This window comes from Primulina eburnea, chromosome 10, assembly GCF_022965805.1.
Source record: "Primulina eburnea isolate SZY01 chromosome 10, ASM2296580v1, whole genome shotgun sequence".
NCBI classification, from domain to species: Eukaryota; Viridiplantae; Streptophyta; class Magnoliopsida; order Lamiales; family Gesneriaceae; genus Primulina; species Primulina eburnea.
In genome coordinates this window covers 11,951,257-11,976,506 of record NC_133110.1, presented here as the reverse complement: position 1 = coordinate 11,976,506, position 25,250 = coordinate 11,951,257, and the positions used below count along the sequence as shown (strand labels likewise).

Genomic DNA, 25,250 nt, shown 5'->3' with positions numbered 1-25,250 from the left:
GCAAACATTAATTTTTTCCGCTGCCATTTTGAACATTAACCTTTATTTATCGGTCTATTTTATGAATGAGGCAATTTAATTATTTAAAAAAGAAAATTCTAATTTTTCCTCAAATTTTCAAGCACGAATTTCGGGCCTTTACAGTTGGTATCAGAGCCTATGTTCTTGTAAAGGGTTGTACTACTACTGACCACGAGAAGCTCATGAAGTCACATCTTCGGTCTGTAAGTTTTACATTTACGCCTTTTATTTAAAGCATGAAATATTTTATCAGCATGTTTTCATGAAATATTTGATATTCAGATTTTAATTATTCAGTATTTATTTAAATTTAAAGAAATAATGTAATTATGCATGTTGGTTACGTTTGGAATTGGGAATGTCTAAGAATCCAAATATTGGGCTTTAGGAGAAGTTGAAATTGATTTGACTATATTAATTTTTGGTCAACAGTACCGATGTCCTTCTTATGGGTCATAAGTTAATCTTGAAAATTATGAATGCATTTGGGACTTGGAGAATTTCTAAGAAATTATTGATGGTTCTTGGTTGCTAGTCGAGTGAATTTTTGAGAATTTCATATAAGCAATAGCGATTCGAAGACTACGACAATCGTTAAGATTATAAATGTACAATTTGAGAATTTTAAGTATCTATAAAAATGTAAGATTAATTATGAGAATTTATTTAGGATGCATGCTCTATCTAGTTGGATTTAAGGATTGAATTGCATGAATTAAGAATTTTAAGGACCCGATTGTGATAACTAATAATTTGAGGACTTAAGTACAAAACAAAAAAAATTCTAAGGGACTGTTTTCGAATTTACCAAATTTTGGGATTTAATTTTTGAGTTCGAGAATTTAAAAGTTCAATGAGGGAAATATGGAAAATTTTATGGGGACAATAATGCAAATTTCGAAGAGTTGTAGGGCCAAAATGTAAATTTGGAGAACTGTAAGGGCCAGATTGCAATTTTAAAAATTTTTAAGGAGTAAATGCGAACTTTTGAGTAACACTTGGGATTTCAAGAAATGTAAGATGTGTTATGGGAATTAATTTTGGGTTTAATAAACTTAAGGCTATTGAACCTTATGATACGAGAAATCTATAAAATGAAATTGGGAATACTGAGGACTCACGGGTAATTGTGGAATTTCGAGATTTAGGGAAAAATTGGATGATGTTCGAGGAAAGTAAGAATTAATTTTACAATTTTAAGAAATTTGAGAACTTATTTAGTAGTAAGTGGGAATTGAACGGTTTAAAGGATAGGACTTTTCGGTTATTTAGTCTTGAAGGAAATATAGAATATTTAGATATTTGGGTTATATTGTTATAATGAATGGTAACCAAGGACATTGTAGGATGAATCAATCTTAGGCGTGAAAATTTAAGCGTTAGAGAAATAATGTTGGGACGAATTAAGAATTTAAAGTGACGACAATTTAAGGTAAAGTGATTAGTTAGTTAAGTTATAAGAGTAGATATTGAGTTAACAAAATTTTGAGAAATTAAGTTCGACGTATCATAAGTTTTAATCGTGATCTTAAGAGTTAAAATTATATCTTTGTTGGGGTTAAATCTTTCTAGAAAGTCGGGTATGATGGATAGGTAGGTTATTTGATAGACGCACATAAGAATTGAGGTAGACACCTTACCTTGAGGAATTTTTGTAAGTCATTAAGAAATTTGGGAATAAGGGATTATGTGTGTTGGAATTAGGTTATCTTAGACTACTTGGATTGTGTAAGTTTGAATTTCAAATTTATGGGATATTTTTTTCATACGGAAATTTTGGGTGAATTAAAAACAAAATGAAATTAGTTGTGTTCAACATAAGTTATCAATGAATGAATGTTAAGATTTTTATCGAGTAAGAAATCTAAAAGCTTGTTATGGGGATTCTAGAACTCTATGGGTTATAAGTGAAGTTGATTTATTAAAGTTAGTCTAATGCTACCATGAGATAACTTATTAAGTTTTATACGCTAATATTTAATTAAGCAATGATGATACTTAAGAATGCGACATTTGTTCAATGAGGAAAATCCCGAGTCTTAGGCCTCGACTATGTTGTAACTGGAAAGAGAATAGTTTAAGAATGTATTTGATACTAGAAAGGTTTTATTATTAAGGTAGAAGATCGAGATTGTATATTTTGGGTTTTATGGATTATCACTGTAAAGGCCCGAAATTTCGTATTTGAAAATTTGCGAAAAAATTTAAAAAATTTAAATAATTAAAATATCTCATTCATAAGATACACTGATAAATAAAGTTTAATATTCAAAATAACAGCGGAAGAATTTAATGTTTGTAAAGTAACAATTTAAAATAATTCATCAACAGATAAAAACTAAGTTCGGAAAATAATAAATTCTAAAAATGAGGTCCTCGGGTTCCACTACTGCCGACCCAAGCTAGCTCACTGGTCTCCGCCTTCGATCTTGACATCACCAGTATCTACAACAATCAAGTCTAATGATTCTAAAGACTCAGCATGCATGTATCGTAAATAACAAGTAAATACATAATAAAATTTAATGCATGTGAAAATACCATGTCATGAGGTGTAACGTAAAATATCATTTCATGAGTAATTATAATACGTGCATAACTTAACTGAAAATATCATAAGTGAAAATGTTTGCTGTTTGGAACCCTGTAATGAAATAGCTTGTAATAATTTTTTTTGTGAGATTATGGTATACGCAAGTGGCCCCTGAACTGAACTGAACTGACCGGTAACTGGCGACCGGATAGTACAAAACTGAACTGACCGGTAACTAGCGTACGGGTGGTACAAAACTGAACTGACCGGTAACTTGCGACCGGGTGAAGTAATAATCCCATGATAGTAAAGTGACCACAAGCAATATCGCATAAATATCAAAACGAATATTTTGCACGTAATATAATTAAATAACATCATTTAAATATCCTGTAATAATTTTACTGATTGGGTTGGATCGCTCCCAGGCTCGCTGCGACTTAAATCTAACATGAAAATTATGCAATTGATTTAACTTGACCAAACATTGTAATTGAATCCAAAAATTGAGACAATTACGCCTATCGACTTCGTATTTAATCGTGACTCCGTACCAACCCGAACCAACACCGAACCATCATTTAGTCATGATTAAAATATGCCTAAAATGATGAAATAATGCTCCTAAATTTATAGTACTCGAAATTTAGTGAATGGAGGCCAAAAACATGAAACGCTCTTTCGAGAGTCATTTTGGCACCTTGCACCGTAAATTCTCGTACGACCTCTAAAATGATCCGAATCACGAACGGCCAAAAACATGGTCTTCCTAACTTGATGAGATACTGTTCAGTCCAAGCCATAGGCTAAAAGCCGACCAAGAACCCGAAATTCACCTCTGAACCGCAGCACACTTGCTGTCAAAAATTTCAGCAGCAGTGCTTTGATTTCCTTGCGTCGTTTGCGAGGCTAATGGCCATTGGGGCTTGAACCACCGACCAGAACCTCTTACCAACATCCTAAGGAATTATTTGAACCACGGTTAAGGCCCTAGGCCAGCCACAATCTAACCCACATCAGAAACATGACCATACGCCCAACCGAGAGCAAAAATCTGCACGCGTGGGCTTTGCTGTCGTTTGTTGTCATGGATCATTCTAGTGGCCATTTGGTTTACCATGGCACAATCTAGACATCAAGGGGTATGGTATGAACCGTGGTTAAGGGCTAAAAAACCAACCAAGAAACACACCAACCTCCAAAACTGAACACATACTTACACAGAAATTTCAGAAAAAAACAGAACCGTGGGACGCTTGCGTTGTTTGTTTTAAAAATTGATGGGACCATGAACCAAGCCATGAAAGGCTGACTTGGTCATGTCCTAGACATGATAAGGAAGGGTTTGAACCAGGGTTACAGGCCCAAAAGCCAACCAAGATTCGAACCTCCTTGCACCATCCAACAACCGGAAATTCGAAACTCATTTTGCACAAAGGGAAAGTTGCTGTCATTTTGTGTTGCTAGGGGGAAAAAGAACTGAAACCAATGGACTACCACCTTCCTAACACACCCTATATTGTGTCTAGATGCAGCCTTGGGTGCCTCGAATCGAGCCAACCTCCTGAAACCACAGAACCAACAAAAACGTGAAGCACAAGAGAGAACTAAAAAAATTTGTGCAGAATTTTTCGGTGGTGTTGCTGAATAATTTCGGTTTTTGCTACATAAATCATGAACATGTGATGTTTTAAAATATTTATAAGACTTATTGAAGAGCAAAGAATGATATAAACATGCCCGAAATTTGTTTACAAAGAAAACAAAAAAATGATATGGCGAATACGACGCGGCGAAGACGGAGCCTTGTTTTTCTTTCTTGTTTCTCTCGATGAAGCTCACGATTTTTATTTTATTTTTTTGCTGCTGTTTGCTACTGAAAATTTCGAAGGTGGAGAGTGGGGAAAATGCTAGGAAATGAGGGGAATGTTACAAGGAAAAATAAAGGGGTCATGCCATGCATTAAAGTGAGAGGTGCAAGGGATAAGGTTGATTGACAAATCCAATTTGTTTTTCTCACTCTTCTTGCTGCATGTGTTTTGTGGTTGGATAGATTAGGTGGTGTTTTTCTTAGGTATATAATGGAGTTTAAATTATCACTAATTTATTAGTTAAATGTGAGGAAATGATTTATTCCATGAAGGCCAACCAAGGTTGACTAGGATGAAGAATTGCCAATCACAAATGAGTAGATTCATGGGGAGGCCGAACTTGCTAGTAATTGCAAGGGAAATTTGTTGATTAATTCATGTATTTTAAATGTTTAATGTTTAAACACTAATTATTTATTTTAGTGAATCAATAATTTAGTTTAGGATAATAATTTTTCTTGCATGCATGGCAAATTCTTAATTTAAATTTACTAACATATTAAGTTACAATTTATTAATTAAAATAGACCTAGATTATTTTATCCCAATTGGTCACACAATTTAATTTAGGTTTTTAATTAATTATTAAGCATAAAAGAATTAATTAATAACTTAAGTCTAATTAATTTAATAAAATCCTAAAACATTCTTTATCAATAAAATAAATTATTCTTTGGCTTAAATTAAATTCTAGGAATGTTTTCTTAACATTACATTTTATCTTCATATTCCAACTCCAGTCCGACCTCACTTAATTAACTGAAAAGATAAAACCATACTTATGCGATTTAAAATAGATAATCATGACTAACAACTTTAAAAATGGTTAAAATAATAAAGAAATCATTTTTTATTTAAATACTAGAAATTATGCATAGCTTATACGTAGTTTAATTTAACGGGTTCTACAACTCTCACCTCTTTAAAAGAAATTTCGTCCTCGAAATTAAAACTCACCGAATAACTCTGGATAACGACTCCTCATCTCAGGCTCGGACTCCCACGTAGCTTCCTCCTCTGAATGATTAAGCCACTTGACTTTCACTCGCTTAACTAGCTTGTTCCGAAGCTTCTTCTCCTGTCTGTCAAAGATCTGCACTGATCTCTCCTCATAAGATAGGTTCGGAGTGAGCTGCAACAATTCAAAATTCAAGACATGCGAAGGATTTGCCATATACTTCCTCAGCATAGAGACGTGGAACACATTGTGTACTCCGGCCAGATTCGGTGGAAGAGCAACACGATAAGCTAGTGTCCCAACTCTGTCGAGAATCTCAAATGGTCCGATGAATCTCGGACTGAGCTTTCCTTTCTTTTCGAACCGCATGACACCTCTCATAGGTGCTACCTTCACGAAGACATGGTCACCAACGGCAAAATCTAGATCTCTTCTCCTCTGATCCGCATAACTCTTCTGTCGACTCTGAGTAGTCCTCATCCTATCACGGATCTTGACTACTACATCGGCAGTCTGCTGAATAATCTCCGGACCCAACTCTGATCTCTCCCATACTTCATCCCAATGAACAGGAGATCTACACTTACGGCCATATAGTGCTTCATACGGAGCCATACCGATAGACGACTGAAAGCTGTTGTTATAGGTGAACTCTACCAATGGCAGCTTCGACTCCCAACTCCCTGAGAAATCGATGACACAAGCACGGAGAAGATCCTCCAAAATCTGGATAACTCTCTTTGACTGACCATCTGTCTGTGGGTGGAAAGCTGTGCTAAACAACAACTTCGTACACATAGTTGAATGCAAACTCATGGGTAGGGTAATTCTTCTCGTGGATTTTTAACTGTCGAGAAGCATATGCTATCACCTTCCCATGCTGCATCAATACTGCGCCAAGACCGAGCTTCGACGCATCGGTATACAGAACAAACTCACCGGGCCCTGACGGCATGGCCAAAACTGGTTCTGAAATAAGAGCTTGCTTCAACGTATCGAAGCTCTTCTGACACTCATCGCTCCACACAAACTTCACATTCTTCTTTGTCAACGATGTGAGTGGAACTGCGATAGAGGAGAATCCCTGAATGAATTTCCGATAATATCCTGCTGACCCAAGAAAACTGTGGATCTCAACTAAATTCTGCGGCACAACCCAATCTCTGGCTGCTGCAACTTTTGCTGGGTCTACCTCAATACCGCTGCTAGAAACAATGTGGCCTAAGAACGCAACCTTCTCTAACCAGAATTCGCACTTACTAAACCTGGCAAATAACTTGTGCTTCTCCAAGGTCTGCAACACTGTGGTCAAATATTTGCTGTGATCCTCTTGACTCTTGGAGTAGACGAGAATGTCGTCTATGAACACTATCACAAACTGGTCAAGATACGGCTGAAATACGCGATTCATGAGATCCATGAAGATCGCTGGCGCATTCGTCAGACCGAACGACATCACAAGGAACTCGTAGTGGCCATAACGAGTCCTGAAAGTAGTCTTGGAAACATCAGTATCCTTCACCCTCAACTGGTGATAACCGGAACGCAGGTCAATTTTAGAGAATACCGAAGCTCCCTGATAAGTGCAATTTATTGTACTTTTATTACTTGTTTTTAACTTGGAATTTTGTGATTCTTGAGCAGTTTTTATTTGATATGTTGTTGTTTTTGTTATTATAGTTTGGAAGCTTAGAAATGAGAGTTTGGAGTGATATAGTATGAATTAGAAGGTGCAAAGGACAAAGAGACACGAAGCAACCGTGCTCCCGCGCTCTTAACATCACTGCTCCCGCACTACCTGCCGAGAAGACAGCGCCCCCGCGCTGCTTACATGAGCGCCCCCGCGCCAACTGCCGAGGCATGACCGCACCCGCGGTCATGCAAGTGCCGCACCCGCGGTGTCACCTATGCAGCAACAGATTTTTTGGCGAACATGCACCGCACCCGCGGTCATGTTAGTACCGCACCCGCGGTCATGCACAGACAACTTCCGGAAATTGTGAAACTATGGTGTGCTGCGCATGGGACTTGAAGACTTAGGAGTTTTGCGTGCAAGACTTGTTGAGGACTATAAAAAGCCTCCATTATTCATCATCTAGGGCATCTTGGAGCAAAAGGAAAAGGTTGGAGGCTACAACAAAGAGATTAAAGATCAAGTGCATCCTTGGGAAAGTTCTTGCACATCTTTGGATAAAAACTTCATTTGAACTCCAAAACTCTTGTTCTAAGTTCTTCTTTCTTTACTTTCATTTTTATTTACTATGTTTTGTTTAAGATTTGTGTGGTGTTGTGTTATTTTTATTATGAACTAAATCTTAATTCTAGAAGAATGATGGAACAAAACTAGAAACCATGTGTTGAGATTTATGATTTATGCTATATAAGTTGTCATATTGTTCATTTGTATGTTTCCAATTTTAATGCTTTCAATTTATTGGCCATATCTTGAATGATTCTTGTGTTTATAAATTATCACTTGGAAAAGGGAATTTATAAACAAGAAAGGGAAAAATACATCGATAGTATTTATATAGTTTGGGAGGACATATAGTGCTATTGAAGCCATTAAAAGATTTGAGTGATTATTGTGTTATTTAATTATAGATTGTTGATGGGAACGTTACAATCTTTTGTTAGATAATTAGTATCTGCTTAACACTCGGGAGAGGGAGTAGATGATTTTAGAATTCTTGGCTAATGAATAAGAAAGACAAATATAATATAGCTGCACAAAAATACACATGGTGGATAGTTGCGTGAAATCGGACCTCTAGATCTTTTATTCCATTGTTGTTCAACTCTGTTTGGTATTACAATTAAATTTATTTTCAATTCAGTTATTGATGCGAACAAATCTGTTATTTGATTATTCTAAATAAAATCAAGACTATTTTAATTACAAGCATTAATATAAATTTAGAAATACATTCCTCGTGAGATCGACACTTGTACTCAAAATTACATTTTACTATAACTTGACGTTGTGCACTTGCAAGCAATTAAGAAAACACGCAACAAGTTTTTGGCGCCGTTGCCGGGGATTGTAAAATTTGAATTTATATTAGTATTGTTACCAATTAGTTTAGATTTTAATTTAGAGCTATTTTTATTATACTACATTAAACACTGATTTGTTTATTGTTTTTGTGTGACAGTGCATGCGAAGATCGCAAAATCCTGACTTGCTTATCTTTGATCCTGAAATTGAAAGAACCGCAAGAAGATTAAGAAAGGCAAGAAGAGAAGAGATTCGAGCAATGGCTGAAAACAGAGACAATGAAAATCCACCCCCTGCAATACCCATCAGAGATCATTTTAGACCAGTATTGAATGCTCATTATTCTGGTATAGCACGAGGAACTATTAATGCAAACAACTTTGAGCTCAAGCCTGCATTGATAAACATGGTTCAACAGAATCAGTTTAATGGAGCCGCTACTGCAGATCCTCATCTACATCTCAGAACATTCCTTGAAATTACTGATACGGTAAAAATAAATGGTGTTTCTGATGATATAATTCGAATGCGTTTGTTTCCTTTTTCTCTTAGGGACCAAGCAAGAGGATGGCTCCAATCGCTTCCTTTGGGGAGTATCACTACATGGCAGGAGTTAGCAACTAAGTTTCTTGCAAAATATTTCCCACCTGCAAAGTCTGCACAGTTAAAAATCGAGATTAGTACTTTTAGGCAGACTGATTTTGAGCAACTATATGAGGCATGGGAACGGTATAAGGAGTTGTTGAGAAGATGTCCAAACCATGGTTTTGAAGATTGGGTACAGATTGAATTGTTTTACAATGGTTTGAATGGACAGACAAGAGGCACTGTTGATGCAGCAGCTGGTGGCACAATATTTGCTAAATCACCCGATCAAGCATATGATTTGCTGGAACAGATGACCATTAACAGTTATCAGTGGCCGTCTGAAAGGTCAGGAGTAAAGAAGCAAGCTGGAATTTATGCCATAGATCCTATTACATCACTCACAGCTCAAGTTTCAGCTTTGACAAATCAAATTGCAGCAATGAATAAGACTGGTACATCAGAGGTTGAAAATGCATCGGTTGTTACTGAAGAACCACAAATTCCTGATGAGGCTCATTATATCAACAATAGGAATTTTGGTGGTTATGGAGGATATCGAGGTAACCCTCCCTCTAACACGTATCATCCTAGTTTGAGAAATCATGAAAATTTTTCATATGCTAATAATAAGAATGTGTTGAATCCTCCACCGGGGTTCAATACATCAAAGGGGGAGGGAAAGCCTTCATTTGAAGATTTGGTAGGTACATTTGTTGCTGAGTCTGGAAAAAGGATGGCGAGAACTGAATCTCGTCTTGACAATATGGAGACTCACATGGGAAACATGGGTGCCACAATGAAATCTTTGGAAACGCAAATCGGACAGTTGGCCAACGCTCTAAAAGATCAGAACAAGGGGCAATTTCCCAGTAACACAGAGGTGAACCCAAAAGAGCAGTGCAAGGCAGTGACTTTGAGGAGTGGAAAAGAACTTGATGGTAAAAATTCAAATGATAAGGATGAAAAGGAGGTAACTGTTGAAGAAGTCGAAACTGAGGGTTCTAAAGTTGAAGTTGAAGTTGAACAACCTCCGGTATTTCAGCCAATACTTCCATATCCTCAAAGGTTTAAAAAGAAGAAATTGGATGAGCAATTTGCCAAATTTTTGGAGATCTTCAAGAAGATTCACATCAACATCCCATTTGCCGATGCTTTAGAGCAAATGCCAAACTATGCAAAGTTTATAAAAGATGTGATGTCAAAGAAGAGGAAGTTGCATGAGTTTGAAACAGTGAAGTTGACAGAAGAGTGTAGCGCCATACTTCAAAGGAAACTACCACAGAAACTCAAAGATCCAGGGAGTTTTACTATCCCTTGTGTTATTGGTGGTTCTAGAATAAATAAAGCTTTGTGTGATTTAGGTGCCAGTATTAATTTAATGCCTTTTTCTATTTACAGGACTTTAGAGCTTGGCGAGGTGAAGCCTAGCACTATTACCTTGCAGCTGGCGGATAGATCACTTACATATCCACGGGGTATAGTGGAGGATGTTCTGGTAAAGGTAGACAAATTTATATTTCCTGCTGATTTTGTCATTCTAGATATGGAAGAAGACCAAGACACCCCACTTATCTTTGGAAGGCCATTTTTGGCCACTGGAAAAGCTTTGATCGATGTGCACAAGGGTGAGCTTACATTGAGAGTAGGTGGAGAAGAAGTCATGTTCAACATCTACAACACAATCAAAGAACCAAATGAGGTAAGTACTTGTAATAGCATTGATGTAATTGACTCATGTGTATCTCATGTTGGTGCAGGAAGATTGACAAAAGATTCCTTGGAGAGATGCTTGTTGGAATCGGTGTCTATACTGGATGAAGATGATTGGGATGTGCAAGAGGAATTACTTGCTCTCGATACATTGCCTAGAGAAAAGATTGATGTGCATAATGTAGAATTACTTGAAGATGCAACTATAGAGGTGCCAAAAGTATCCCCTGAATTGAAGGAACTTCCAAGTCACCTCTGTTATGCATTTTTAGGTGAAAATTCAACATATCCGGTAATCATCTCTTCTTTTCTTACTTGTAATGAAAAAGAAAAATTGTTGAGAGTGTTGAGAGAATTTAAATCTGCTCTGGGATGGACAATTGCTGATATAAGGGGAATTAGCCCTACTGTTTGTATGCATAAAATTTTGATGCAGGAATCATATTCACCTTATGTTGATCATCAGAGAAGGCTTAATCCTGCAATGAAAGAGGTTGTAAGGGCTGAGGTGTTAAAATTGTTAAATGCTGGTGTTATTTATGCTATATCTGATAGCTCATGGGTTTCACCAGTACAAGTAGTGCCTAAGAAGGGAGGAATAACTGTAGTGAAAAATGAGAACAATGAATTGATTTCAACTCGCCCAGTGACTGGTTGGCGAGTATGCATAGACTACAGGAAATTGAATGATGCTACTAGGAAAGATCATTTCCCACTTCCATTTATTGACCAGATGCTTGATAGAGTTGGTGGTTATCATTATTATTGTTTTCTAGATGGTTATTCAGGTTATAATCAGATTGTCATAGCACCGGAGGATCAGGAGAAGACTACTTTCACTTGCCCTTACGGTACATTTGCTTTCAGGAGAATGCCATTTGGACTATGCAATGCACCTGCTACTTTTCAGAGGTGTATGATGGCCATATTTTCTGACATGGTTGAGGAAATAATGGAGGTTTTTATGGATGACATTTCTGTATTTGGTACATCTTTTGATCATTGTTTGCAAAATTTAATGCTCGTTTTGCAGAGATGTCAAGCTAAGAATCTAGTTCTGAATTGGGAAAAATGTCACTTCATGGTTCCCGAAGGTATTGTGCTTGGCCACAAAATTTCAGCTAAAGGAATAGAAGTTGACAGGGCCAAAGTTGTGGCAATTGAAAATCTTCCACCGCCAAAGAACGTGAAAGGAATAAGAAGTTTCTTGGGACATGCCGGGTTCTATCGTCGTTATATCAAAGATTTCTCTAAAATTACGAGACCTTTATGTAATTTGTTAGAGAAAGATTCAACATTTATTTTTGATGATGATTGTTTGCAGGCATTTAACAAGATCAAGAAAGCACTGATTTCTGCTCCCATTATGATAGTGCCTGATTGGAAGGAGCCTTTTGAGCTCATGTGCGATGCTAGCGACTATGCTGTGGGAGCAGCATTGGGACAGAGGAGAGATAAGATGTTCAAGGCTATATACTATGCAAGTCGTACACTTAATGCAGCTCAACAGAACTATACAACTACTGAGAAAGAGATGCTAGCAGTAGTGTTCGCATTTGACAAGTTCAGAACATATCTTATTGGCACCAAGGTAACTGTTTTCACTGACCATGCAGCGCTTCGATACTTGTTTGCCAAAAAGGATGCCAAGCCCAGGTTAATACGTTGGATACTCCTACTTCAAGAATTCGATTTTGAAGTAAAAGACAAGAAAGGTTGTGAAAATCAGGTGGCAGATCACTTATCAAGACTAGAGTTAGAAGAAAGAACGGAAAGTGGAGTTATAAATGAGTTGTTCCCAGATGAACAACTGTTTGAGGTAAGTTCTAAACTCCCGTGGTTTGCTGATATAGCTAACTTCTTGTCTTGTGGTACTTTTCCTCCAGATCTTAATCATCACCAGAAAAAGAAGTTCTTCCATGATATCAAATTTTTCTTTTGGGATGATCCTTGTGTGTATAAGAGATGTGCTGACCAAGTGATTAGTAGATGTGTTGATGGAGAAGATGCACACAAAATTCTGGAACAATGTCATTCATCACCGTATGGTGGACATTTTGGGGTAACACGAACAGCAGCTAAGGTATTGCAATCAGGTTTTTATTGGCCTACTTTGTTCAAGGATAGCTATACCTTAGTGAAATCATGTGATAGATGCCAAAGGTTAGGGAACATTTCTAGGCGTCACGAATTACCACTAACAAATATTTTGGAAGTGGAACTTTTTGATGTCTGGGGCATAGATTTCATGGGACCTTTTCCCCCTTCTTTTGGTCAATCTTACATATTATTAGCTGTAGATTATGTTTCAAAATGGGTGGAAGCAATCGCCACCAGTACTAACGATGCTCGTGTTGTAGTTAAATTTGTGCACAAGAACATTTTCACAAGGTTTGGAACACCAAGAGCTATCATAAGTGATGAAGGTACGCACTTTTGCAATAAAATTTTCAATTCACTGATGGCTAAATACAATGTGAAGCACAGAGTGGCATTGGCATATCATCCTCAGTCGAACGGACAAGCTAAAATATCCAACCGGGAAATCAAACAAATCTTAGAAAAGACTGTCAATACAAACCGGAAGGATTGGGCTATAAAGTTGGATGATGCACTGTGGGCTTATAGGACAGCATTCAAAACACCTATAGGGATGTCTCCATATAGGTTTGTTTTTGGTAAAGCCTGTCACTTGCCGCTGGAATTGGAGCATCGAGCATTCTGGGCAGTTAAGAAATTGAATTTTGACTTGAAAGCCGCTGGTGATGAAAGAAAACTACAGTTAAATGAAATGGAGGAATTCCGCAATGAAGCCTATGAAAATGCCAAGATTTATAAAGAACAGACAAAAAAGTGGCATGATAAGCTCATTGTACGAAAGGAACTAAAACCAGGACAACAAGTACTCTTGTTCAATTCCCGTCTTAAGTTGTTTCCTGGTAAGTTGAAATCGCGTTGGTCAGGTCCATTTTTGGTGGAGACAGTGTATCCTCATGGGGCGATTGAGCTAAAATGCAGTGATGGGAGGACTTTCAAGGTGAACGGCCAAAGAGTTAAACCATATTATGGAAATGAAGTAAGGCACCTTAACAACATTCCTTTGGGCGGATCAACTTGATATAGACTGATGGTAGTCAGGCTGATGACGTTAAACCAAGTGCTTATTGGGAGGCAACCCAATTCTTTGTTTCTTGTTTGCATTGTGATTTCAGTTTTGATTTTATTTTAATCATGTTATTTTTAGTTGTGTATTTTTAATATAGTGTATGCTTATATCTTCCCAAATTTAATGAATCCCAATTGTTTTCTTTTCAGGAATGAAAATTTGAGAAGAAAATATTTTGACGAAACAAGGAGTGCCCTTACAGTCTCATGTGCACTGCACCTATGCCTGAGGTGCATTCAAAATACAGAAAATTCGAAGCAGGAGTGCACCCGCAGCACAAAGACAGCGCCCCCGTGCTAGAAATGCCGAACTGACACCGCACCCGCGGTGCGTACACTACCGCACCCGCGGTGTGCTGTAGGAAAAAATGCGCGTAGCTGCCGAACACATACCGCACCCGCGCTCCTAAGCTACCGCCCCTGCGCTAAACTGCCGAGACAAGAGCGCACCCGCGGTGCTTACATCACCGCCCTCGCGCTGAGTCGATGGAAAAATTCATGCAAATGCCGAACACATACCGCACCCGCGCTCCTTAGGACACCGCACCCGCGCTTCATTTTTGAACACACACCGCACCCGCGGTGCTTCCATTACCGCCCCCGCGGTGCTACCTTTTTAAGAAACAATCGGGATTTTTTCTCCATTACCGAAACTCACACTCAAGAAAACCCACTTCAATTTTCGAAATCCCTACCCAAAACTCAACTCAATCACCAAATCTTTGTTCTTCTTTCAACAAATTCATCACTACAACTAACAAATCTTCACACATTCCATCAAATACCTCATTTCTTTCCATCAAATTCACAAATCCAACCTAGGGTTGAAAAGGGGTTTCGAAAATCTCTTCAAGATTTGAGTGGAGCTTTGAATTAATTCTTCAAGAAACATTTCAACACACTCAAGGTGAGCCAATTCATTGCATATTTGTTGGAAAATTCGAGATTGTTGGTGTTAGTGGCTATAGAAGGAATTATTGGTGAATACATTCTTCATTTTGGGGATATTGTTCATTGATTGTTGTGTATATTGTTGTGTTGTGGATATTGTTTGTATTGAGTTTGGGGGAGTAAAAAATCATTGAATTGTGAGAATTGGGTTGAAGTAAAGTTAGTGTTTGCAAGGTGTTTGACAAAATGCCACTAAAAAGAAAGTCATCAAAGGGTGCTTCATCCTCATCAAGGGTGAATTATGATGCGACTCGGTTTTATAATGAGAGGGCGGAGGAACAATATGGGAAGATTTTTAATAGAAGCATTATTAAAGAGAGGGGATTTGATCTTAGTGCCCCTAATACTCAAATTGAACAAATGCTTAGGGATCGACAGTGGGAGGAGTTTGGAAGACAGCCACAGGATGCTGTCATATCACTGGTGAGAGAGTTCTATGCAAACTTAAAGGTGAGACATGATCGGTTAGTGGTGTTTGTGAGAGGTAAAGATGTCGCTTTTGATGCACGTACAATCAACACTATATATGGCTTTCCTGAAATCATGCACGACGAGTACGAAGAATATAGAAATGGGCATGTTGATTATGACAATATTCTTCAGACTATTTGTATACAGGGAGCCGAATGGCGAATGAGAGACAATGTGCACTTAAGCCTTGCAAAGTTTGACCTCAAGGAAATGGCAAAATATTGGTATTCATTCATTGCTGCCAGAATAAAGCCAACCGAACACACAACCACTGTCATTAAGGAGAGGGCCATCCTCATATTTTGCATTATTACAGGGAAGACAATCGATCTAAGTCGATTGCTTCAGAATTCAATTTACGATTATGCAAGTGGCAACTCTCCGAGTGGAATTCTCCACCCCTCTCTCATCACCATATTGTGCCAACATGCGGGAGTGATTTGGGCTCCGAATGAAGAAGTTCTGAAGCCGAAAAATCCTATTGTGATAGCTCAGGCATTTATGGGAGTCAGAAATGATCAGGCTGAAGCACGTAGAGCTCAAAGGGAATTCAATCAGAGGGCTGCAGAGAGACGTGACCAAGCCCAAGCTCAAGAGCCACAGCCGCAGCAAAGACATAGGAGAAATCGGTTGAATCAGTTGGAAGAGGATATGAGGGTACAACGCCAAGAGATGGATGCTTTTCGGTATAGGACCGATACATTCATGGATTAAATGATGGATTTCACTACGGTGTTGGCTCAGCAGTTCCCATCTGCTTCTACTTCAGGACATCCATTTCCACCTCCTCCACAGTGGCCACCTGTCTACCACCCGCCAGAGTTCCAACCACCCCACCATGATGACGACGACGAGGATGATGGCAATGACCACTGACGGTCGTTGCCCAGTGTATGTGCATTTTCCTATTTATCATGACTATTTACATCGAGGACGATGCACATGTTTAAGTTTGGGGGAGTTATTTTATTCTATCTTTGTGTGTTTTGTTTTAATTTATTTAGAGTGTTTATTTGTTTATTTGCTTTTGTGTGTTTATTTACTTAGTGTATTTTTGTGTTTAATTTTTTTTGGTTTATTTTGTGTGTTTGTAGTATTTTTAGTCATGAAATGTTTAATGAATTGGCCAATGATGAAAATATTTTTTTTATGGAAAAGCAATGTCATGCATCAAATTCATGTTAATTAACCACGTTGAAAATTTAGAGAATAATCATGAGATTTGGTGAGTTTGAGACTTAAAATTTCTATAAAACTTTGTGATTTTTATTTGACATTGAAATAAAATTTTTGCAAACATATAAATGATTTAGGCAATCTTTTAATTTATTTGGGCCATGTATATTATTCATAAACATTTATTTGAAGCCCTTTTGAGCCTATATGAGAAAAGAGTTGTGTTTTTACATTCCTTGGAAGCCAAGCACATTTCTTTTTAATATATATGTATTTGGTTGATGCATTGAGATATCATTTTCACGATGATTAGAATTTTACTCTTTGACGGTGAATTGAGATTTTGTCTAGAACTATCCAAACATCACTCGAGGCGAAATACAAACAAATTATGATTTAGGAATGATTTAGGTGATTTTTGGATCGATTGAGCCTTTCAAGCTACCAAATAAATTAATTTATCATTTGTCACCTCTTTGAGCTTATATGAATTTGAATGGCACACGTAAATATGTGTGAAAGACCCCCATTCAAATAATTTTTCAAGTATCCCGCAATTACCAACCTTTTGAATATCTTATACAATTAATTCCTACCTTCTCAAGGGAGTAAGAATTTGAAAGAAATTGATTTTCTCCTACAAAAGAAAAATGAAAAATGATACATTGTTAAAGATTGGAGAAAAAGGGGAGAAAAAGAGATGTGATGAATAAAGAAAAGAAAAAAAAAATGGAGATCAAAAGAATTATTGGAGTTGGCAAAAAGAGAAAGAAATTCAATTTACTCCCTTATTTGAACTCCTAAACTTTATTTGTAGCTATGAACCGAGGCCTAACATTATAACCATTGAAAATCCTATTAACCTAGTCATAGTTGTTCAATATACTAGTGGAGAGTGATTGGGAGGATCTAGCCTATGGACAATCGATAAACACTGTCATTGAGTAAGAATTTTGATCAATTTTTTTTCACACACCTCATTGCATCAAATATTTATTGGGTATCCATTTCTTGAATGAATATTGCTTTGAACCCAATTTTTACCGAAAAAGACCTTGTGATATGTGTTTGTAAAAATTTTTTTGAAATCAATTGATAATGATTTGAAACATGTTTGAAGAGATTTGAAGTTAGAAAACGAACCAATCACATGATTTTATCCGGATGAACAAGTGGTTAAATTGATTTGAATTGTAAATGCATGATGGATTTTGAAATTATGTTGAGGCCAAGTTCTTTAAAATATTTCATGACTTGTTTGTTGTTTGTTTGATTGTTTGTTTTTTTTTGTTGTTTTGTTTTGCTCGGGACTAGCAAAATCTTAAGTTTGGGGGAGTTTGATAAGTGCAATTTATTGTACTTTTATTACTTGTTTTTAACTTGGAATTTTGTGATTCTTGAGCAGTTTTTATTTGATATGTTGTTGTTTTTGTTATTATAGTTTGGAAGCTTAGAAATGAGAGTTTGGAGTGATATAGTATGAATTAGAAGGTGCAAAGGACAAAGAGACACGAAGCAACCGTGCTCCCGCGCTCTTAACATCACTGCTCCCGCACTACCTGCCGAGAAGACAGCGCCCCCGCGCCAACTGCCGAGGCATGACCGCACCCGCGGTCATGCAAGCGCCGCACCCGCGGTGTCACCTATGCAGCAACAGATTTTTTGGCGAACATGCACCGCACCCGCGGTCATGTTAGTACCGCACCCGCGGTCATGCACAGACAACTTCCGGAAATTGTGAAACTATGGTGTGCTGCGCATGGGACTTGAAGACTTTGGTGTTTTGCGTGCAAGACTTGTTGAGGACTATAAAAAGCCTCCATTATTCATCATCTAGGGCATCTTGGAGCAAAAGGAAAAGGTTGGAGGCTACAACAAAGAGATTAAAGATCAAGTGCATCCTTGGGAAAGTTCTTGCACATCTTTGGATAAAAGCTTCATTTGAACTCCAAAACTCTTGTTCTAAGTTCTTCTTTCTTTACTTTCATTTTTATTTACTATGTTTTGTTTAAGATTTGTGTGGTGTTGTGTTATTTTTATTATGAACTAAATCTTAATTCTAGAGGAATGATGGAACAAAACTAGAAACCATGTGTTGAGATTCATGATTTATGCTATATAAGTTGTCATATTGTTCATTTGTATGTTTCCAATTTTAATGCTTTCAATTTATTGGCCATATCTTGAATGATTCTTGTGTTTATAAATTATCACTTGGAAAAGAGAATTTATAAACAAGAAAGGGAAAAATACATCGATAGTATTTATATAGTTCGGGAGGACATATAGTGCTATTGAAGCCATTAAAAGATTTGAGTGATTATTGTGTTATTTAATTATAGATTGTTGATGGGAACGTTACAATCTTTTGTTAGATAATTAGTATCTGGTTAACACTCGGGAGAGGGAGTAGATGATTTTAGAATTCTTGGCTAATGAATAAGAAAGACAAATATAATATAGCTACACAAAAATACACATGGTGGATAGTTGCGTGAAATCGGACCTCTAGATCTTTTATTCCATTGTTGTTCAACTCTGTTTGGTATTACAATTAAATTTATTTTCAATTCAGTTATTGATGCGAACAAATCTGTTATTTGATTATTCTAAATAAAATCAAGACTATTTTAATTACAAGCATTAATATAAATTTAGAAATACATTCCTCGTGGGATCGACACTTGTACTCAAAATTACATTTTACTATAACTTGACGTTGTGCACTTGCAAGAAATTAAGAAAACACGCAACACTCCCTGCAACTGATCAAATAAATCTTCAATCCGCGGGAGTGGGTATTTGTTTTTCACTGTAACCTTGTTCAATTCCCGGTAGTCAATACATAGCCTCATGGACCCATCCTTCTTCTTCACAAACAACACTGGCGCGCCCCATGGTGAAAAACTCGGGCGAAAGAATTCTTTGTCTAGAAGCTCCTGAATCTGCTTCTTAAGTTCTGCCATCTCTGTCGGCGCTAGTCGGTACGTCGCTTTTGATATCGGAGCCGCACCTAGCATGAGCTCAATAGAAAACTCCACCTCTCTCTCGGGTGGCATACCAGAGACGTCCTCAGGAAAAACTTCTAGGAAATCTCTGACAATAAGGACATCTGCGGCTGACTGACTGGATGCCTCGGGGACAGACATAAAGGTCGCTAAAAATGCCGGCACCCTCTATGCATGAACTTCCTAGCCTGAACATATGGTATAATGCGCGTTAAATGAAAGTACATGTCTGACTCAAATAGGAATTGCTCCATCCCTGGCGGTCGGACTAGAACAGATCTCCGCTGGAAGTCGATCAAAACTTTGTTCCTCAGTAGCCAGTCCATTCCCAGAATGATGTCAAACTCAGGCATCGACAAAACAATAAGATCCGTATAAACGAGATTGCCATGAAGCTCGAGGTCTATGTCTCGGATCACATTCGTAGCCATCATCTCCTCTCCAGAGGGTAATACCACTGAAAATGCTGTATCAAGCCCGATGGTCTTAATTTTGAGGAAATTCGCAAAGACTTCTGAGATGAACGAATGTGTAGCCCCTGAATCTATCAGGGCCTTCGTAGCGGAACGAGCTATAAAAATTCTTCCTGAAAGGTTGGAATATCATGCTGAACCCAATAATTACAAGAACTAACTTATAGACAAGCGAAGATCAAAGTTCTTCTAATCTAAATTTCCCAAAATAGTACTAATTAGAGCATGCAGTCCTATCGCAAATCTAAGTTCAAAACCTTAACCCAAATTCTCAGAATAATACTGATTAGAACATGCAATCCTAATAAAATTTCTAGGTTCCAAATCTTAATTCAAAATGCTATATCCAAATGAAAACTTAAAGCTGTAAGGTACCTGTCAATAGCATAGTCTCCGGGTTCGCCTCCGTTGCATGGAGAGCAAACACCCTGCCTTGGGTAGGCAGGTTCTTCTGAGGGCACTGCGTCAGCACGTGGTCTGGGCTACCACACTTGTAACACTTCCTTGAGCCATACATACATACTCTAGCATGGCGGCGAGTGCACTTGCGACAGACTGGGTGCTCAAAGGTCTTAGGGACTGCGCGTCCCTGCTGCTGCTGTTGACCGCGATTTTCGGGTGGGCCGTGGAAAGGTCTCTTATTCTGATGCTGCTGAGGAGGAGGAGGACGGTGCGGTGCCTGGAATGGTCGCTTCCCTTGACGGTCTCTCTCAATGTCAAGCTGATCTTGCTCTGCCGTTAGAGCTCTGGAGATAGCAACATCATATGTAGTATGGCCACCTACCCTAACATCTCGTCGCAAGATCGGTCGCAGGCCATTCAGAAAGTGCCTCAGCTTGGCACCCGCATCATTCGCAATAAGGGGCACAAAATGGCAGCCCCTCTCAAACTTCCGGATGAACTCTGTAACAGTCGAATCTCCATGCCTCAGGGTCATGAACTCGATAGTCAACCTGGAGCGCACCTCTTCCATAAAATATTTGGAGTAGAATACTTCCGTGAAGCGCGTCCAGCTCAGTGTAGCCAAGTTCAGGGCTTTGGATGCTCCTTCCACCATAAAAGGGCATCTCCTCCGAACAGATAGGTCGCACAACAGATCCTGTCTTCATCTCCAAGCCTCATAAACTCGAAAATAACCTCGAGGAACTTAATCCAGTCCTCGACAAACAGGGGATCTATCGTCCCGGTGAACTCCTTTGGTTTCATCCTCATGAACCTCTCACATAGAGCCTCAGGCTCCGTCGGCCTTGCTGCTGCCGCATTGTTCCCCGCAAACTGTGCGAAGAACCTATTCATCCCAGCTAGCATTTGGACATTCATATCAGGTGGAGGGGGTGGATGTCCCTGCCTCTCTTGCCTCGGATCCTCACCGCCCTCATGACGGTGCTTACCACCACCTCTCGGGAGTCCAACCTGGCGTCTAGGGGATATATTGTTCCATATATAACCCATACGTAACTAACATGCATAATTCCATAATTTATTTAAATTTAAATAAAGACTGAATAATTGAAATCTGAACGTAAAATATTTCATGAGATCATGTGTTAAAATGGTTCATGCTTTAAATAAAATGCTGAAATGTAAAACTTACAGACCGAAGACGTGGCTTCGTGAGCTTCTCGTGGTCAGTAGTAGTACAACCCTTTCCAAGAACATAGGCTCTGATACCAATTGTAAAGGCCCGAAATTTCGTATTTGAAAATTTGCGGAAAAATTAAAAATGTTCTTTTTAAATAATTAAAATGTATCATTCATAAGATACACTGATAAATAAGTTTAATATTCAAAATAACAGCGGAAGAATTTAATGTTTGCAAAGTAACAATTTAAAATAATTCATAAACAGATAAAAACTGAGTTCAGAAAATAATAAATGCTAAAAATGATGTCCTCGGGTTCCACTACTGCCGACCCAACTAGCTCACTAGTCCCCGCCTTCGATCCTGACATAATCAGTACCTACAACAATCAAGTCTAGTGAGTCTAAAGACTCAGCATGCATATATCGTAAATAACAAGTAAATACATAATAAAATCGCATGCATGTGAAAATATCATGTCATAAGGTGTAACGTAAAATATCATTTCATGAGTAATTATAATACGTGCATAACTGAACTGAAAATATCATAAGTGAAAATGTTTGATCTTTGGAACCCTGTAATGAAATAGCTTGTAATAATTTTTTTTTGTGAGACTAGGGTCTACACAAGTGGCCCCTGAACTGAACTGAACTGACCGGTAACTGGCGATCGGGTGGTACAAAATTGAACTGACCGGTAACTGGCGACCGGGTGAAGTAATAATCCCATGATAGTAAAGTTACCACAAACAATATCGCATAAATCTCAAAATGAATATTTTACACGTAATATAATTAAATAACATCATTTAAATATCCTGTAATAATTTTACTGATTGGGTTGGATCGCTCCCAGGCTCGCTGCGACTTAAATCGAACATGAAAATTATGCAATTGATTTAACTTGACCAAACATTGTAATTGAATCCAAAAATTGAGACAATTACGCCTATCGACTTCGTATTTAATCGTGACTCCGTACCAACCCGAACCAACACCGAACCATCATTTAGTCATGATTAAAATACGCCTAAAATGATGAAATAATGCTCCTAAATTTATAGTACTCGTAATTTAGTGAATGGAGGCCAAAAACATGAAACGCTCTTTCGAGAGTCATTTTGGCACCTTGCACCGTAAATTCTCGTACGACCTATAAAATGATCCGAATCACGAACGGCCAAAAACATGGTCTTCCTAACTTGATGAGGTACTGTCCAGTCCAAGACCATAGGATAAAAGCCGACCAGGAACCCGAAATTCACCTCTGAACCGCAGCACACTTGCTGTCAAAAATTTCAGCAGCAGCGCTTTGATTTCCTTGCGTCGTTTGCGAGGCTAATGGCCATTGGGGCTTGAACCACCGACCAGAACCTCTTACCAACATCCTATGGAATGATTTGAACCAAGGGTAAGGGCTCTAGGCCAGCCACAATCCAACCCAAAATAGAAACATGATCGTACGCCCAACCGAGAGCAAAAATCTGCACACGTGGGCTTTGCTGTCGTTTGTTGTCATGGATCATTCCAGTGGCCATTTAGTTGACCATGGCACAATCTAGACATCAAGGGCATAGTATGAACCATGGTTAAGGGCTAAAAACCAACCAAGAAACACACCAACCTCCAAAACTGAACACATACTTACACAGAAATTTCAGAAAAAAACAGAACCGTGGGACGCTTGCGTTGTTTGTTTTAAAAACTGATGGCACCATGAACCAAGCCATGAAAGGCCGACTTGGTCATGTCCTAGACATTCTAAGGAAGGGTTTGAACCAGGGTTACAGGCCTAAAAGCCAACCAAGATTCGAACCTCCTTGCACCATCCAACAACCAGAAATTCGAAACTCATTCTGCACAAGGGGAAAGTTGCTGTCTTTGTGTTGCTAGGAGGAAAAAGAACTGAAACCAATGGAATACTACCTTCCTAACACACCCTATATTGTGTCTAGATGCAGCCTTGGTGCCTGGAATCGAGCCAACCTCTTGAAACCACAGAACCAACAAAAACGTGAAGCACAAGAGAGAACTAAAAAAATCTGTGCAGAATTTTTCGGTGGTGTTGCTGAATAATTTCGGTTTTTGCTACATAAATCATGAACATATGATGTTTTTAAATATTTATAAGACTTGATTGAAGAGCAAAGAATGATATAAACATGCATGAAATTTTTTTACAAAGAAAACAAAAAAATGATACGGCGAATACGACGCGGCGAAGACAGAGCCTTGTTTTTCTTTCTTGTTTCTCTCGATGAAGCTCACGATTTTTATTTTATTTTTTGCTGCTGTTTGCTACTGAAAATTTCGAAGGTGGAGAGTGGGGAAAATGCTAGGAAATGAGGGGAATGTTACAAGGAAAAATAAAGGGTCATGCTATGCATTAAAGTGGGAGGAATCCTCAAATGAGCCATCACTGCAACTTTCCTGCTCAACCCATCCGCAACTACATTAGCTTTGCCAGGATGATAGCTAATGTCACAGTCATTGTCCTTCACTAGCTCTAACCAACGTCTCTTCCGCATATTCAACTCTTTATGTGTAAAGAAGTATTTGAGACTTTTGTGGTCGGTAAAGATCTGGCACTTCTTTCCGTACAAATAATGCTTCCAAATCTTCAATGCAAATACTACGGCTACCAACTCTAGATCATGGGTAGGATAATTCTTCTCATGAATCTTCAACTGACGAGAAGCATATGCTATCACCTTCTCATGCTGCATCAATACTGCGCCTAAACCGAGTTTCGAAGCATCAGTAAACAAAACAAAATCTCTGGGTCCTGAAGGCATGGCCAATACTGGCACTGAAATAAGAGCTTGCTTCAAAGTATCGAAGCTCTACTGGCACTCCTCGCTCCACACGTACTTAGCATTCTTCTTTGTCAACGACGTGAGTGGAACTGCGATAGAAGAGAATCCCTGAATAAACTTCCGATAGTATCCTGCTAACCCAAGGAAACTACGGATCTCTGATGCATTTTTCGGCACAACCCAATCTCTGACTGCTGCAACTTTTGCTGGGTCTACCTCAATACCACCGCTAGAAACAACGTGGCCTAAGAACGCCACCTTCTCTAACCAGAACTCGCACTTGCTAAACTTCGCGAATAACTTGTGATTTTGTAGGGTCTGCAATACTGTGGTCAGATGTCTGCTGTGATCCTCTTCATTCTTTGAATAGATGAGAATATCGTCTATGAATACTATCACAAACTGATCAAGATACGGCTGAAATACACGATTCATGAGATCCATGAAGATCGCTGGCGCATTCGTCAAACCGAACGGCATCACAAGGAACTCGAAGTGACCATAACGAGTCCTAAAAGTTGTCTTGAGAACATCGGCATCTCTCACCCGAAACTGATGATAGCCGGAACACAAATCTATCTTGGAGAATACTGAGGCTCCTTGCAACTGATCAAATAAATCTTCAATCCTAGGGAGTGAGTACTTGTTCTTCACTGTAACTCTGTTCAACTCCCGATAATCAATGTAAAGCCTCATCGACCCATCCTTCTTCTTCACAAATAAGACTGGCGCGCCCCATGGAGAAAAACTCGGGTGAATGAACTCCTTGTCAAGAAGTTCCTGAATCTGCTTCTTGAGTTCTGTCATCTCTGTCGGTGCTAATAGATACGGTGCCTTTGAGATCGGCGCGGTACCCGGCATAAGCTCAATAGAAAATTTCACCTCTCGCACAGGTGGTAAACCGGTGACGTCGTCAGAAAAAACGT

At 38.5% G+C, this 25,250-nt stretch overlaps 1 non-coding gene and 1 pseudogene across 1 annotated transcript; both read right to left on the bottom strand.

Annotated features, from left to right (window-relative positions):
- LOC140803110 (probable U3 small nucleolar RNA-associated protein 11) overlaps positions 1–25,250 on the bottom strand; it is a 49,789-nt pseudogene that overhangs the window by 4,479 nt on the left and 20,060 nt on the right.
- On the bottom strand, positions 9,042–9,149 carry LOC140804123 (small nucleolar RNA R71). Its single transcript, XR_012112081.1, has one exon. It is a non-coding gene; the product is annotated as a small nucleolar RNA R71 (small nucleolar RNA).